Here is a 16,671-nt window from a genome sequence, read left to right as displayed (position 1 = left end):
TTCACCAAGATAATTTTATAATAGTAATTTTGTCACTCATATTTTGAGTAGAGATAAATGATTTTTGTATTGGGACTATCATTTATAAAGTCAAAAGAGATGGGATCTTTGTCATTATTTTCCTTCTAACAATTATGGGAAAAAAAAATCTACAATATAAAGTGAGATAAAGTTATGTTTGTATTAAAATCTAATTAAATTTTAATTTATATCTATTGTAAAAATTATATAAAAATGAAGATAATAGGAAATATTATAGATATCAAAAAATATATATATTTTAATGGACATAATTATATAAAACATATATGAGAATATATAATAAATCACTTCTTTCATCTTTTACATTTTACTCATGTTAACTAATTAAATTCATAAATTTAGAGTAAATGGTAAATTCTAAAACAAACTATTTTAACTAATTAGAAATGTAAAATATTTTTACTTGAATCTATGCAATATTTATTTCTTTTTTGTTGATGACTATTTAAATTGTTTGTAACATAATTAGGATTATAATCTATAATTATTATTAACATTATAATATCACTTTTTAACTTTGAATGACAATATCATTCATCTCAAATTACTTCTTTTTGTATGTGTCGGAGGTTATACTATTGCAATACCTATGCTTAATTAGTTGTTAATATTTTTTTATTTAAACCAATTAGATCCAAAATTTCAACTTTTATCATTACTTTTCACTTTTTAAAAATATGCATGTGAGTTTATAAAATATTTTAATCATTTTAATTAATTTATTGCAGTTTGAGTGGCTAATACATTTGGGTCTTATAGAAGCGGATTTCTAGAAAACACTACCCAATTGTAAGCTAATATTCTAAGATGCATAGTTATAAGATTTTCTTTTCTTCGAAAGCTATATAATTTTTCTTACATGAATTATGCATTACTATTAATATTGACACACTAACAGTATAGACTTTTAGATAGTTGTGTTCTATAACTAAATCTTTCAATATTTCATATGTAAATGCATGTATTGCAACCATTCTTTAAAAAATATGTTTAAAATATTCTACTACTTGTGGTTTGTAATGTAAGACCTTGGATATTTAATAATGATATAACATATGAAATATTTAAGAAAGATACAACCTCTATAACCATCATAAAAAAAGATAAGTATGTACCTATATGCATGTATGCAGATACATACACATACACATGCACATACATATCAACTTGTATCAAACTCTATCTTGATTTATATTTTAATATTTAAGTATTACATCCTATTTGCACATAAGTATATTTTTTTATACAAAAATATATTCCACACACTAAAGTACATAAATAATTTGAATACTATTATACAATATTTCTATATTAATTTTTATTTGAATAATTTAGCCGATAGGCTATTTGTGGGAGCTTTGCTCCAAGAATTTTAATATTTGATGGAAATATTGTCAATATGCCAAAAATATTGTCAATATACCAAAAATTTCCCAACTTTTAAATTTTCCAATTTCTTTTCTGATTATATTCTTTAAAATATATATTTTTAGTGATTATGAAAAAAAAGACATTTAATTTCTAATAATGAAATCATAATTTCCTTATTATTTGCTTTATTCGTGAGGGCAACTATAACTTTCTAAAAAAATTAAGTAGTTATTTGCAAAATATTTTTGAATAATAAAGCAACCAAAACAAGGGGGTTGGCTCTTACATAGGACAAACTAGCCTACAACCAGTAGATTATCAACCAAACAAAATTACCCCTACTACTGCTTATCAAAGCAAAAAAATCAATCAAATGAACATAATAATAAGGTCTACCATGCATCCTACTAAGATTTCCTAAAATAGTACTACTTAAAAGGAAACAGTTAATGAACAAAGGCTGAACAACCATTAAATAGACTATGTCCTTAAACTAGCAAACTATTAAACACAAAAAACTAAGAGGAGTAGGCCCTAATTGGGCTTCTTCTCATCCTTCCCTTTAAGGAGGATGTTGGCCCAATCTTTTGCCAGGAAATTGAACAGCATTCTGGAGTCCTCATGAGTCAAATCCCCCTCTTGGTTATCCTTCAACAGGTGTAGTATAGTGGTCGTCATGTATGTCACCTTGATGGTGAACTTTGTTAATAGTCTGACCCTTTCCTCCAAAGTGTGCATCTTCTCCCTCAGGTATTTAACCTCCAGCTTATGGGTCTCCTTGAGAACCTCCATCTTACCACTCGAATTAACCTCCATCATATCCTTGCCAATATCTTGCAAAATTGTGGGGTTAGAAATAATCTTTTCTTTAGGTATTGCCTTATCTAGAGAGGACACCATCATAGGGGAGGGGGCTCTTTCCACTATTTCTAGCAACTGATGTTGCGTGAGGTTCACTCTACCAATGGTAATAGAAATGGAGAGGTGGGTCATCTCTTTTCTCCCCTTAACCTCACCACCCAAGCCAGACATTGTAGAGTTTGAAATTTTCACCTCCTTCTCCTTCTCATTCCCCAATCCATAGTTTGATGTCTTCTATTTTACTCTTTTTTTAGGGTGGGTCATCTCTTTAGAATTTGAATCCTCCTCATGTGAATCAGTGTACCTCATCTTTCTTTTAGAATTTGTTTTTGCAATTCTTCCAGACCTTCACCTTCCACCTCTCACCTCATCATCCAAGTCCTCCAGCTCCTTCTCCTTCCCTTTCTCCATTTTCACTTTTTTGTTTGGTGGAGAGGGGAATCTTCCTCTTCTCCAGGGACCCACTTGGTGAAGGTTGAGGGGTAGGGGCTCTAGGGCCAATAATTTTCAAGGGGATATGGTGGGGGTGGGGATTATGGAGAGTCGAGATATCAACCTCCACAATCCTAGAAGGTAACAAGGGCAGAGAGAATTAGTAAAGGTGAAATATCAACCGATAGTGGAGGATTATATAATTGACCCCCTTTTTCATATTTTCCTTAACATCAGATATAGTATCAACTAATTCACATAATAGGAAGAACAGAATTGAAATATGATCATGATGGTGGAAATGATTTAGTCATTGAAAATGGTAATAGTATAAAACACCATACCTCCCTTCTAGGGTTAGATATTACATTAGCACCAAGAAAACTTCATTCCATGGCTCTGGAAGCTTTTCCCACAAAAACCCTCCATGATGGTGAATGGGTTCTTCACCCTCCTGAAAGAAGCAATTTAGGCTAGCTTTGTCTACAACTTTAGTCACCTTCTATTGTTTTCCCTTTCATCACAAGGCCTGTTGCCAAAGAAATAATTTCCTTAGAAACCTGGAATGTAATACCATTAACTGTCACCCTTCTATCTTCCCATGAATTCACAAATTGCTGAGAACAACTCTCATCAAAACCATTCAGTTCCTCCATGAGTAGGACCAAATCTCACTCCCTAAGCATATACCAGGTTAAGGTTTTACGGGCACTGTCCTCAATCATCAAAGGTTCAATATACAATAGATCCCCCCCATTATAGCAACCTTCACCACAATTCTCACTCTTTTCAAAGCTCTAGACCAAAGGAAAATTTTAAAAACATAATCACTCTTATGCAAAAAAATAAGTTGCACTAAGTACTCATAAATGCATTTACTATAATGAATACTCATGTCACTTCTCAGATTTGTTATCGCATGCCAACTTTTGTTTCCCCAAATCCACTCTTTTTCATCATCCTAAAGAAGTCAAAGCATTTTGAAATTTGAATTATTATTCAGCATCTAATATCAATTTATGCAAAAGAAAATCATAAAAAATACACACAAATTGTACTTTGATATGCACTCCCTTTCGAACCACAAGAATTTATTATTGGAAGTACCTATTTCATCATTCCTTGCCATCTATCCATAGTGACCCATGTTGGAAGCATGAATGTTGATGATATTCCTATGGGGGAGTATTATAGAAAAATGATTAGATCATTATCATAATGATATGTTACATTCATGACTATGTTTGTCATTGATGTCAGCATAGCAGTCTTCTATGGTATCTGATAGAAGAACAACAAAAAGATCAAGTTGGTACAGTTAGATAGTTGAGCATTTTCACTAAGCGAGGTTAAAAGGAGATACTACTAAGTGTCTAGTATATGCAGCTAACCTTGGAAGCATAAGATATTAAGTTTGGAAGAAGTTATGCAAGTTTCGATGAAGATTGTTCTGAGATAGAGTTTATAGAGGCATGTTCCGGTAAACTTGTTATATCTTTTAGTAGAATTGTTATTCTAAGAAGTCAAAGTTAAAGATGTGAAGAAGACATGTTGGTGATGATGTGGCTAAGCTCACTCATCATAATGTTACGTGTATGAAAATATATTCAAGTTGCAAGGTGGAATATTAATGTTATCACTAAGTGTAATGTGTTCTTAATGTGGTCCCATAATAATTAATTGAGAAGGTGTAACAGCCAACTCAAAGAATTGTTTTATGAATTCTATATAAAGGAAGGACATTTTCCTTTATCATGAAGTATGGATGTATGAGAGAGATGAAGTGATTCTAAGTAGCACAAAGAGAGGAATGTGAGGTTAAGTAGAACAGAGAAAAGGTGAAGGAAACTTCACTGCTGAGGTTTTATTGTGTGATCCAAAGTTGGGTACTTGAATTTGAGGTTTGTGACCTAGTCTACAAGGTCTAAAAGTAATTGGTCTAGTTGATAGGATACAGGAAAGAATTTAAAGTATAGTACATACAATTATTCTACAAGGAATAGTTGAGAGATTAGTTGGACAGTGAGTTTGGTGATCTTGCCCCAAAAATTGTTTGGACAATGGGTCCTTCTGTCTTCTACAACTCCGAATAGGGTTGGAATCTTCTAACAAGGATTCAAAGTCTCCTAATAGGGACTCATATGTACTAAATGTTGTAATAGACTCCTAACAAGGTCCATCCTCTAACAAAGAATATTTATATTAGTACATCATCTTGTGGGTATAATTCTCACCGGGGTTTTCCATCTAATTAAGGGTTTCCCTAGGTAACATATGTGGTGTAATTGTCCATCTGCATCTTGTTATCATTGTTTTTTACTTTGGTTAAATAGATAAGATTGTAATAGACTCCTAATAGGGTCCATCCTCTAATAATGAATATTTATATTATTACATCATCTTGTGGGCATCATTACCACCAAGGTTTTCCCTCTAATTAAGGGTTTCCTTGGTTATCATATCTTGTGTAATTGTCTATGTGCATCTTGTTATGGTTTTTTTTTTACTTTGATTGTTGTTTAATTTGGTTGATAAATGTTTTAATTATTGTATAATTTATTCCCCCCCCCCCCCCCCCGCCGCCCCCCCCGTTCTCCTCTTAGTTTTCTTGGTGGACTACTATTTCTAACAATCAGTATCATAGCATCAAGGAGTACTGTTTCTAACAATCAATATCACAGCATCAAGTCCTTGAAGATAAAGTTTAACAACTCTAGGAGATCCATGGCAAGCATGTTCAAGAAATATAGTCCAATATCAGACGGAGGAAATTTTGACACCTGGATGGTGGAAATTCTTGGTGAGCTATCAAATTTGTGTAAAGAATAGAGCATTGAGTTTTCAAATCTAGAATCCTTTTGTTGTATACAAAATAATAGAAGCACAAGCAAAGATAGATCCAAATCCAAAGAAGACATAAAGATAAAGAAAGGTAATTATCTACTTATGAAGAGAAAACTAAAAGGTATGGAAAAAAAAAATTGTTGGACATGTAAAGAATTTGGTCATTTTTTGACTAAATTTCCTAAGAGATTAAGAAAAAATAGAAAGAGTTTACTTTCTGTTAAAGTTGAAGAACTTAGAGCAAGTATGGAAAGATCCTTGAAAGACTATGACAATGAGTCTAGATTGGTTAATAAAGAGCAAGAAATAGAAGAAACAACTTTTGAGACTATTATGGAAAGTCCTAGGGATCTCCGAAACCCATCTTCCGCCAATCTGACTCTTTGAATCCTATTGCATCAGCTTTATAATCCCCTCATCCATCTCCCTATCCTAGATTCCTTTTTATAGTGCTCCGCTCCTACATCCTCCCCCCAATCCTGAAAGTCTTAAGCTTATTTACTCTTGTGCCTCTGATTTTCCCTTTTATCATTCTCCCGTAGTGAGAGTTTGAGCTAATTTAGCCTCTTCTCTTAAGCCACTCTTCGTCCTCCCATCCCAAATTCTTGTATTTTTCAAGAAGCTGTCAAGCCTCATTTTCTCTCCCTGCCGCCTTCTTGAGGGGGCATCTCTACATCTAGTCTCTCCTCTTCTTATTCAAGACTGGGGCAACCTTGTTGCTAAAACATCTTCTTCATGTCTTCTTCATTCGAACTTCTTTGAAATAGTGTTGTCTCAACACTATGTCAAAGAGGGGAAAAATGTAGACACCTAAATTTGATTACACCGCTTTGGTAATCTTATTTAGTTATCTCTAAAGGCATCATTAATTAAATTCCTATTTAATTAATCCTTTTCCATCCCCTAGCTGATTAATTTAATTAATCATCTATAGTCCTAATTGATAAATCAAATAACCTATTATTTATCAATTAATCCTATTCTTCTATCTAAATTCCAAAATTCTCATTTATTAAATAAATCTATTTGATAAATAAAGCCCTCAAATCTAATAACCCCTAAACTATCCTAAACCCCCTTTTTAGCCTAATCCACCCCATCCACCCATACTAACCAAGCTTAGCCACTAACTCACCCACCCTCATTGAATGCCATCCACTTGCATATCTCTAACAAGCTTAGTCTAATCTTAAATCACCTCTAATCCCCCCCTAACCTTGTCACATTCCCTAAGCAAGCTTAAGACTTTCCTAAGCCAAGCAAAGTCAACAATCTCAACTCCCTCCAAAATACCCCAACCACCCAACCATGAATGCTCTTACAAAGATCATAAAGACTCTTACAAGCCCATTCATTTCTCTTACAAGCCATTATGAAGGGTCTTTATGAAGATATTATCCCTTGAGCCTCTTTTGTTGACTCATCCATCCCCTTGCCTCCATCCACTCACCCTGTGACATGTGTCACTCCCTAGTTGGTGCTAAAGAAGCACAATCCATGTGCTCCCCTTTGAGTGCATCCTAGCCCTCCTTAAGCTTTCATCTCTCCTTGCATCTTAACCCTCCATCCCTCAAGCCCTTAGACTATAAATTTAATCCCCTCCTAAGCCATTTCATCACAACCTTTAAGCCAAAGTTATAATGCTAGCTTGAGAAACAAAGCCTTTAAACCATACCCTTATAATGCCAAATTGAGAGCTCACAAGGCTACCAATTTGTCATTACCCATCCATCTCCATTGAAGCTAGTTTTGAGAACCTTGAGCATACATACCAATCCTTTACTTAGACTCATCTCTAAATCAAGTGACCATCCTCATTGGGAGAGCCATTCTATGGCTCATATTCTCATTTGAGGGTTTCAATTTGTCTCTCATATATGTTATGATTAGTATTTCTTGCTAACATATTTCTCATATACATTTTGGCACACCCGGTGGGACCCCACTATGGGTCATTTAATCATCCATTTCTATTTATATGTTATTTTTTCTAATAATCTAATGTTTCTTGTTGTTTGAGTGAGTTGTAGGGTGTTTCACTTATTTTTGCAGGTTCAAGAGCACACTTTGGAAGAAGACATACCCTCTAAAATTTGAAAACAACCAAAAATTTTTAAAATTTTGGAAAAAATCCACGTAATTCAATTTTTCGCACAGTGTCGTCTCTACAGATTGGCGTCTGCGCCTACAAACTGTCATCTCCACCAGGTACTCTATCGTCTCTGCAACCAAACTGACGTCTCCGCAATTTGGCATCTCTACCTGGTCTTTTGCTATCGGTGCCACCACTAGACTGTCGTCTCTGCATCCTTAATTGTTGTCTCCGTAGATCAGCATCTCCACTAGATACTCTATCATCTCTGTCGCTGCCTCTAATCATCTGTCATCTTCACCGCCGCCAACCTAAACAGTCATCTTCGCAACCTAAACTATCATCTCTGTCGCCACCAACCTTAACTATCCTCTTCACAGATCAGCATCTCCGCAGTTCAGCGTCTCTGCCTGATTTCCTATTTTCTGCACCGCCAACCTAAACGGTCGTATCCACAGATCGGCGTCTCCGCAGTTCAGCATCTCTGCCTCTTTTTTTGTCGTCTCCGTGGTTTGGCGTCTGCGCCTGATGAACTGTCGTCTTCACCTGTCTTTGTTGCATTTCTATTTTAACATCTTTGTTTCTACACTTTGTAGTTAAAAAAAAAAAAAAAAAAAAAAGAGTATAAATCAAATTTTAACTTTTGGTGGTTCCATAGAGTAGAGGTTTTTTTAAGCATTTTTACGCCTAGGAAAAAGAGAAAAAAAAGTTTTTAAAAAATTTCTCATAGTTAAGCTTTCATTTTGGAAAATTTCGAGTGACTAATCAATTTGCTTTTTTGTCTCATTACAAGTTGGAGCAACAAACTCAATCATGTTTTTTAGTTTTTTCGTGGAATGAACTTGCATGTTTAAATACGTTTTTCCTTTGAATGTATGTTGCTCAAAAAATACTCTTGAATGCCATGGATTAAAATAAATTTTTTTTGAATGCATGATTAAAACAACAAATCTAATCTTGAATGCAAAAGATCAATTAACAATTGCAATATCTCACACCAATTTTGGGCATAAAAATAATTCACATTTTAGACATCTTCTAAGTTATAAAAACTAATAAAGACACTTTGAGTGAGTTTGTAGTTGGACTCACCCTCTTTAATCACCTATCAATTTAACCATTGGTTGCAATCTCAGCACCATCTATGGGGATGGGTCTACCTAAGAAGGTGTTAATTGCTCTACGCAAATCAAACTCCACTCACTTGAGTTTTTAGTAGTTTTTCTAAGTTAGAAAATCTCTTGAATGAAAGTTAGTTTTTCTCACACTTCATTTGGGCATTAAAATTGGACAACTCTTGACGTGGAGGGCCTCCGAGTGCGCGCTTGACAATCGAGTTTCACCCATCTTTGTTTTGGGTTTAAAACAAGAAAACACTCAATCTTGAATGCCTTAAAGAAAGTCAATCGACACTTGACATGGAGGGCCTCCGAGTGCACGGGTTTACTTTCTTGTTGACCCTAACTCTTCTTCTTGTTCGCATTTTTCGATCGATTTTTTCTTTGTTGGCACATTTCAAAGTTGGAATTGAACATTTGCATCTTAAACATGAGTGCTTGCAAAGTCTACATCAGCACACATAAGAGTCAGCTGGAAAAAGAACAAGCGTGTTTTTTAGCCCAAGGTCATCCAAGTCTTCTCTCCCCTTGTCATCTTTCGAGACCATCTTGGGTGCATAAGATTAAGATCCAAAACCTTATTTCTCTTTTTAGGAGGCTTGCTTGGGGATTTCATCACCCCTTGGGACGACCTCAACTCTAGCGTTCCGACAGAGTATAAAAAATTGGGAGGTGAATCCAAAGACACCTCTCTTGGAATCAAGATTTTGTCACTCGGGCTTAAGCCTCAAGGAATTTTATACCCTTGAGAAGTGAAAGAGGAGAAGTGGGTTACCGCTCCTCTTGGCTATGTGACATCTTTTTGGTTTCATCTACGGATTTGGGCCTCACGTACCTTGGGTATATCGAGGAATCCCTAGCTAAACCAACTGTCAGCCTTGTAGACAACCATCTAGGATGTTAATGTGTTTGAAGTGACTGATCAAAACATTTGTAAAACATACACACTCCTTGGCGCAAGTATCACATTCTAAGAATCAAAAACTTCTATCTAGTTGTTCCTATCTATTGCTTGATTTTTTTTATTGAATGAATGTTTGCCAAACTTAGTCAATCCTAGATTAGGGCACACTTATCGTAGTCACTGCCTATTCTAAAAGTCGAATGAGTTGAAGCAAAACAACCAAGATCTCTCAAAGCTAAGTAGATTCAAGAATTGATGTCAGAGCAACCCAAACCCAAACAAAAGTTTCACAAAGCCAAACTCAAGCCATCTCAGGCATACCAAGAACTTTCAGCCAAGAGAAAGGAACTAACACCAAGCCCTCGAATTGCCAAACTCCACAAAGCAGAAGACAAAACTTCTGACAAAGCCCTTCAAGATGCATGGTTAGATTGTACCATCCAACTTAACCAACATCTAGGAGTTAACTCTGCTTATGCCTTACCAACTAGGCATGATTTCTATAATTAGACCCCCTTGTTTCTCCACATCTTCTTGCATAAGCTTCACTTTAGAGTCATCCTTGTAGGTAAGCTAGCCATCTTTAGTCCTCCCCTTAAGGATTTTAGCTCATCCATCTCATTTAGAACCAAACCATCTAGCCGAAAATCCAAAAACTTCACATCCAAGCCTTCAAAATTGTTGTGACATTGCCAAAAGTTTTCCATTCCTAACATCTTCCAAATTCACCAACCTCACCAAGGTTATCCCTTTGACAGAGATTTGTCTAGGGTAATCTAGCTTTGTCACTTGTTATCCCTCATCACCTTGAGCTAAAGGTTGGGATCCATAAGTGGTCAATCTCGTGTTCTTCCTAAAGGATTATCAGTCTATCCTTAAGCTGACACAATCACCACCAAGCTTGCATATAGGAAAGTAGACCTTTCATGCTTTGGCAACATATCCTTGAAGTTAGAATCCCCAACCCAATCCTCCTTAGGTTTTTTCATATAGCTTTGCCTCAACCTAAGAAATCATTTGCATAGAAAATCCTTCCCCTTTTGCATCCATCAGCATTGTTGCATCTCATCCCTAGGAAACATTCTGCATTTTCATGCCACCTGTCACTCGCTTAGCCAAGAAGAAGGAAACAATGGATCCCTATCATTTGGATCAAACAATATCGCTCCCCTTGAGTAGTCAACCATCTTTCAGCCTAGAGAACACCATACCATCACCTACTGACATTGAAGCTTTCATGAACCAACCAAGAAATGTAGTATTGGTGAATGCCATTATAGACAAAAACAAGGAAACAATCATGGCTAACTTTCGAAGGGAGAACATAGGAGCCTTCGACTTTGGAAGACCTCCTCCCTTATCAGATCCATCTCACCTGTTGTTTGGACAACTCCCACCACCTATAGGCTCTTATGATTCAAATTATCCTCAAAATGTGCCAAAAGAAGAGCCTCAACCCACCCCATATGATCCAACAGACCCAAACATACCAGCCTCCACTCAAGTTGAAATCTCCCTTCCACAAGCCAATCCAGCCACCACCACTCCACCATTGGTCCATACCACTCTATCCCAAACACCCTTCTCCCAAAACACCTCACCATTCACTCCCTTCACTATTACTGCTACTACTCCCCAACCCAACCTTCCAAATCCACCCATCTCCCAAATCAGTGCTAGCATCTTTGGCCAACCTCAGCAATACATAATCGGGATGCCACCCATGGGGCCAAGTAATCAACCCTTCATCACCCCCATCTTGTTTACCTCAGCTCAGAACACAATTCCATCATTTCCACTAGGTCCTTAGAGCTCAGTGCCATCAGCCAAAAATCCACAAGCTACTACCCTCACTCCACAAAGCTATCAAACCCCACAAGCTACTACCAATGTTCTGCCCAACTCTCAAGTGACCCAAGCTCCTGCCACCACTCTACCAAGCTTTCAAATCCAGCCACCAAGCTATCAAACCCCATCAATTTCATTTCCAAGCTTTCAATTCCCACCACCTCCACCACCAACTAATCCATTACCTCCTATTACCAACTATTTTTCTATGCCACTTCTAGGAGGAAATCCACCAACTACAAATTACTTGGCCTCTTTTGCCATGCAGACACCTTCCCAGATGGGGGCACATCCCACATATATTGGTCAAACTCCTCAAATCCAAAGTCAAGTTCCACAAGCTCCCTGATCCTTTCCCCAAGCTTCATAACCATCTTATACCTTACCTCCACAAAGCAATCCATTTATCCCATAGCCAACTTATGTTCCTCAATCCCAACCTCAAATCCAATATCAGCAGCAAGCCTCACAACACATGCAGCAATATGTGCCACCTCCACCTCAGCAACCCATCATCCACCATTCAGTTGCCCAAGCCATGTACAATCCCTACCAGCCCATACCTCAAAGCCATCCATATTCCATTACCCCATCTAGCACATATCTACCTCAGGGCACTCCTACATTTGACGGCACCCCAGCCATCACCCATTAATTCAGAATGGGAAGCCATAAAGATAGCTTTGAAGAACATCCAGGAGGGAAATGATCCAAAAACCTTCAAGTTTGAGAATGTGTGTCCTTACCCATTTGACAGAGCCATTACCATGACACCATTTCCCAAGCATTTTGAGACACCCAAGTTTGACAAATTCAAAGGAAAAGGAGACCCTGTCACACATATCAAAGAATTTTACATGCACTACCAAGAAGTGGCATATGATGACATCTTCCTCTTGTGTCTCTTTCCCAAAATCTTGGTCGGACCAGCTCTTGAATGGTTTTATAGAATCCCATATGGCACAATTAAAAACTTTGCTGAATTGTCTAAGGCATTTGTAGCCCAATATGCCCATCTTGTTGAAATAGAGCTATCAGTAGTTGATCTTGTCCATACTAAGCAAAAAGGTGGAGAAAGCCTTCTCGAATATCTGCAAAGATGGAAAACTCTTACCACCCGCATATCTTGCACCTTGCCAGAGCACCATTTGGTGAAAATGTTTATTGATAATGCCCATCCTAGCTTGGCTCACCACATGACCATGAACTGTTTGTAGACCTACAAAGATATCAAAGAGAAAGGAATGATCCTATAGCAAGGACTCATTAAAGATGGTGTGGTCAAGATTTACAAGGAAGCCAACCAAAATCAATCACATTCCAATGACAAGTCTAGGTATTGGAACAAAAACAAGCACGTTGCAACAGATGGCGTCACTGACACCAGACATGTGAATATTGTTAGTCCTTCTCAAAACTAGTCCAACCCACCATATCAACCAAACAATCAGCAAGCTATCAACTACCAACAACAGAATAACCAAAGCTATCAAAACCACAATCCAAGACCCAACTTCCAAGGGTCTAGCAATCAAGCTAATGCCATCAATGTAGCTGCAGGACAAAAGCCCAAATTCCAACTTGCACCTAGAAACTATACACCCCTTGGTGAGCCATTGGATGTCATTATTGAGAAATTAGTCAAGGAAAACCTCATCAAATTTCCTCCTACCTAGCAAATTGAACCAAGCCAATCCAAATCTGCATGGTACAAAGATAATGAGTACTACAAATTTCATAGGGTAAAAGGTCACACCACCCTTAGATGCATGAAACTGAAAGATTATGTGCAGGACCTGATTGATCAGAAAGAAATCACCGTTGGTGCCCAAACCTCTCCCAATGCAGGCTTACAGATCTATCAAAATGCTTTTCCTCCTCACAACAACCAAAATATTGTAAAAGCACTTGTCCAAACCAACAACAACAACACCAACAACCACCAGCCAAATCAACAACATGGGAAGAACAATGACCACACTTCATCTTATATAGACTATGGTAGCCTCATAGGTTGTATATTCGAGAAAGAGCCTTATGTCAATGTTATCAATATCCAAGGACCAAACAATGAGTGTGCAGTCACCGCTCGAAGAGCGCAATTCAACATCACAGGCCCACCAGTTTCACTAGCACCATCATCTGCATCAAAAAGCCAGTACAATATCTTGGAACACCTTGGGAACATGCCAGACCAAATCTCCATTTTAGACCTTCTTTGCACCAGTCCTGTTTACAAGAACATCCTTGATAGTTCTCTTATACAATCTCGTGTCCCTTCAGATATCAAGGCTACTAATTTTTGTAATCTTGTTGGACACCTATCCTCCTCATGTGCCCTATCATTCAAACCCACTGACATACCCATGGTCGAGCCAGATCACACCCTTCCACTTCGCATAGCCATCATGGTATCCAATTTTGCTGTGAAAAGAGTAATGATAGATAATGGATCAGCCTTGAATATTTGCACCCCAAAATTCATAAAACAAGCTAGGTATACTGAGGCAGATATCATCAGTGAGGTTATCACCATCAAAGCTTATGACAACTTGGAAAGAACCACAGAAGGAACTATTTTGCTACCAATCAAGGTTGGGCCAATCATCCAAGAGACACTCTGCCATGTTATTGATCTAAACCTACCATTTAACATCCTCCTCGGTCACCCATAGATTCATGCCATGAAAGCCATTCCATCCACTTACCATCAGTGCGTCAAATTTCCACATCTAGGCACTAAGGTAACCATCCATGCCGATCCAAAACCCTTTTCTTACTACAATGCGGTTGAAGCTTCATATATAAACCATTGCCCTAGAATTGATATCAGCACATCCATTGCCAGCTCATCCCACACTTATAATGACCTAGAAACCATCCTTGCCTCCACCCTGTCGAGCGTGAAGATCAATAACAAAGGCTGTGGAGAGTATAGTCTGTCAGATGCATTTCCTGTCGGGGCACTCCCACTTGATCCACATGCCCATGGACGACCAACATATCACAAAGCTAAGGAGATTCCACATCCTTGATACAACCAGTTTGGCCCAACAACCTTTGTATCCTCGAAAATCCCTCTTCATGAGGAGCTCACTCCAGATATCAACAATTGGTTACATAAGAATGCACCTCAAAGAAATTAAGCATGCCTTGATCACTTCAGCCAGAAGTATCCCCAAGAACATAAGCTCATCACTAAAAAATGGAACTATCAAGGTGGTGGTCTAGGACTAGAAGAAAGAGGCATGCAGTGCCCCATCGATGCATACAAGTGGGAATCGAAGTCAGGTCTTGGCTTTGGCATACCCACAACTTGGGGCACCAATACGGACGGTCACACTTTTTTGAACATTCACCACGAGCTTGTCGAAATTGAAGACATTCCTGAGGAATTTGAAAAGAGAGCCTACAACAATATCCCAGACCAAATCTCCCTCAGAGACTCTATTCTCCAAGAACTATCCATCCACCTCATTGACCTACCACTCGCCCATCCACAACTCATAGATTGGGACCAACCAAGCGTCATACACATTGATGAGTTCACATCAGAGGAAGTGCTTCTGAGATTCATGGGAGCCAAAATTCCTCATAAGAAAACAAAGCCAGATTCTACCTATATCTATAAGCTAGATCCCAAGGGGTATTTTGGAGAAAATCCCCAACCTAGTTCTGATACACCCAAAACTAGAACTAAGGTGAATCTGAGACTAGCTAAGGCAGTGAAGAGAACCCCTCAACAAGAAAATCTAGAGCCACAAGCAGAACATGAGGATTTAGCATTTCCTCCTCAAGATAATCGACCAGAGGTGTCTTCTATTCTAATTAAGGATACTAGAGAAGTCAACATCGGTTCTTTAGAGATCCCCAGACTTGTTCACATTGCTACATCCGTATCACAAGACCAAGTTGACCTCCTCTTTGAGGTCTTAAGAGAGAACATTGGCCGATTTGCATGGTCATATCAGGACATGCCAGGACTTGATCCAAAGCTTGTAGTTCATCATCTTGCAGTCAATCCAAAGATCAAGCCCATCAAACAAAAGCTTAGAATAATGCACCCCAAGGTGGCATTACTGGTCAAAGCTGAATTAGAAAGAATGTTAGCTGCTAAGGTTATTCGACCTATCGACTACTCAGAGTGGATCTCCAACATGGTCCCCATCACTAAACCTTCTGGTGACATCAAAATCTGCACTGATTTCAAAGATCTTAACAAAGCTTGTCCAAAAGATGATTTTCCCTTGCCCAACATAGATATGATTGTAGATCTTACAACTAGACATGAATTTTTGTCCCTCATGGATGGATTTTTTTGGTATAATAAAATCAAGATTGTAGAAGAGGATCAGCATAAGACAGCATTCACTACCCCTTGGGGAACATTTTGTTACAACATGACTCCTTTTGGCCTAAAGAATGTTGGGGCTACCTATCAAAGAGCTATGACAGCCATTTTCCATGATCTTATCCGTAGCATTTTGGAGGATTATGTGGATGATATCTTAGTTAAATCTCACATCTTCATGGATAATCTTGCTGACCTAGAGAAAGTCTTTGATAGGTTAGCCTAATATCATCTCATGCTAAATCCCAAGAAGTGTGTCTTTGGGGTCACATCTGGCAAGCTTCTAGGCTTTATAGTGTCTAAATGAGGTATAGAGATCGACCCCAAGAAGGTCAAGGCTATCTTAGACATGCGTCCTCCCCAGACACTGTGATAGCTTTGCTCTCTTCAAGGAAAACTCCAATCTGTTTGGCGCTTCATCTCGCAGCTTGCAGATAAGTGTACACCATTTGCACATTTACTGAAGAAGGATGAGAACTTCAAGTGGGATCCTTTATGTCAACATAGCTTCGATTAGCTCAAGCAGTATCTCACCAATCCCCCTATCTTGGTTCCACTAGTTCCTGGTCATCCCTTGATCTTGTACATATTAGCAACGCCTACTGCTCTAGGGGCACTCCTAGCATAGCTTGATGACTATGGTAGAGAAAGAGTCATCTACTACATCAGTAGAACCCTAGTTGATTATGAACTCAATTACACTCCTATGGAAAAACCTTGTTTGGCAGTTGTTTTCTCAACTCAAAAGCTTCACCATTACATGCTAAGTCATACCATCCAACTAGTCTCCAAGATTGACCCTCTCAAG

Source organism: Cupressus sempervirens, chromosome 6 (assembly GCF_028749045.1).
Source record: "Cupressus sempervirens isolate cs-2001-9-10 chromosome 6, ASM2874904v1, whole genome shotgun sequence".
NCBI lineage: Eukaryota > Viridiplantae > Streptophyta > Pinopsida > Cupressales > Cupressaceae > Cupressus > Cupressus sempervirens.
This window is presented reverse-complemented; position numbering follows the sequence as displayed.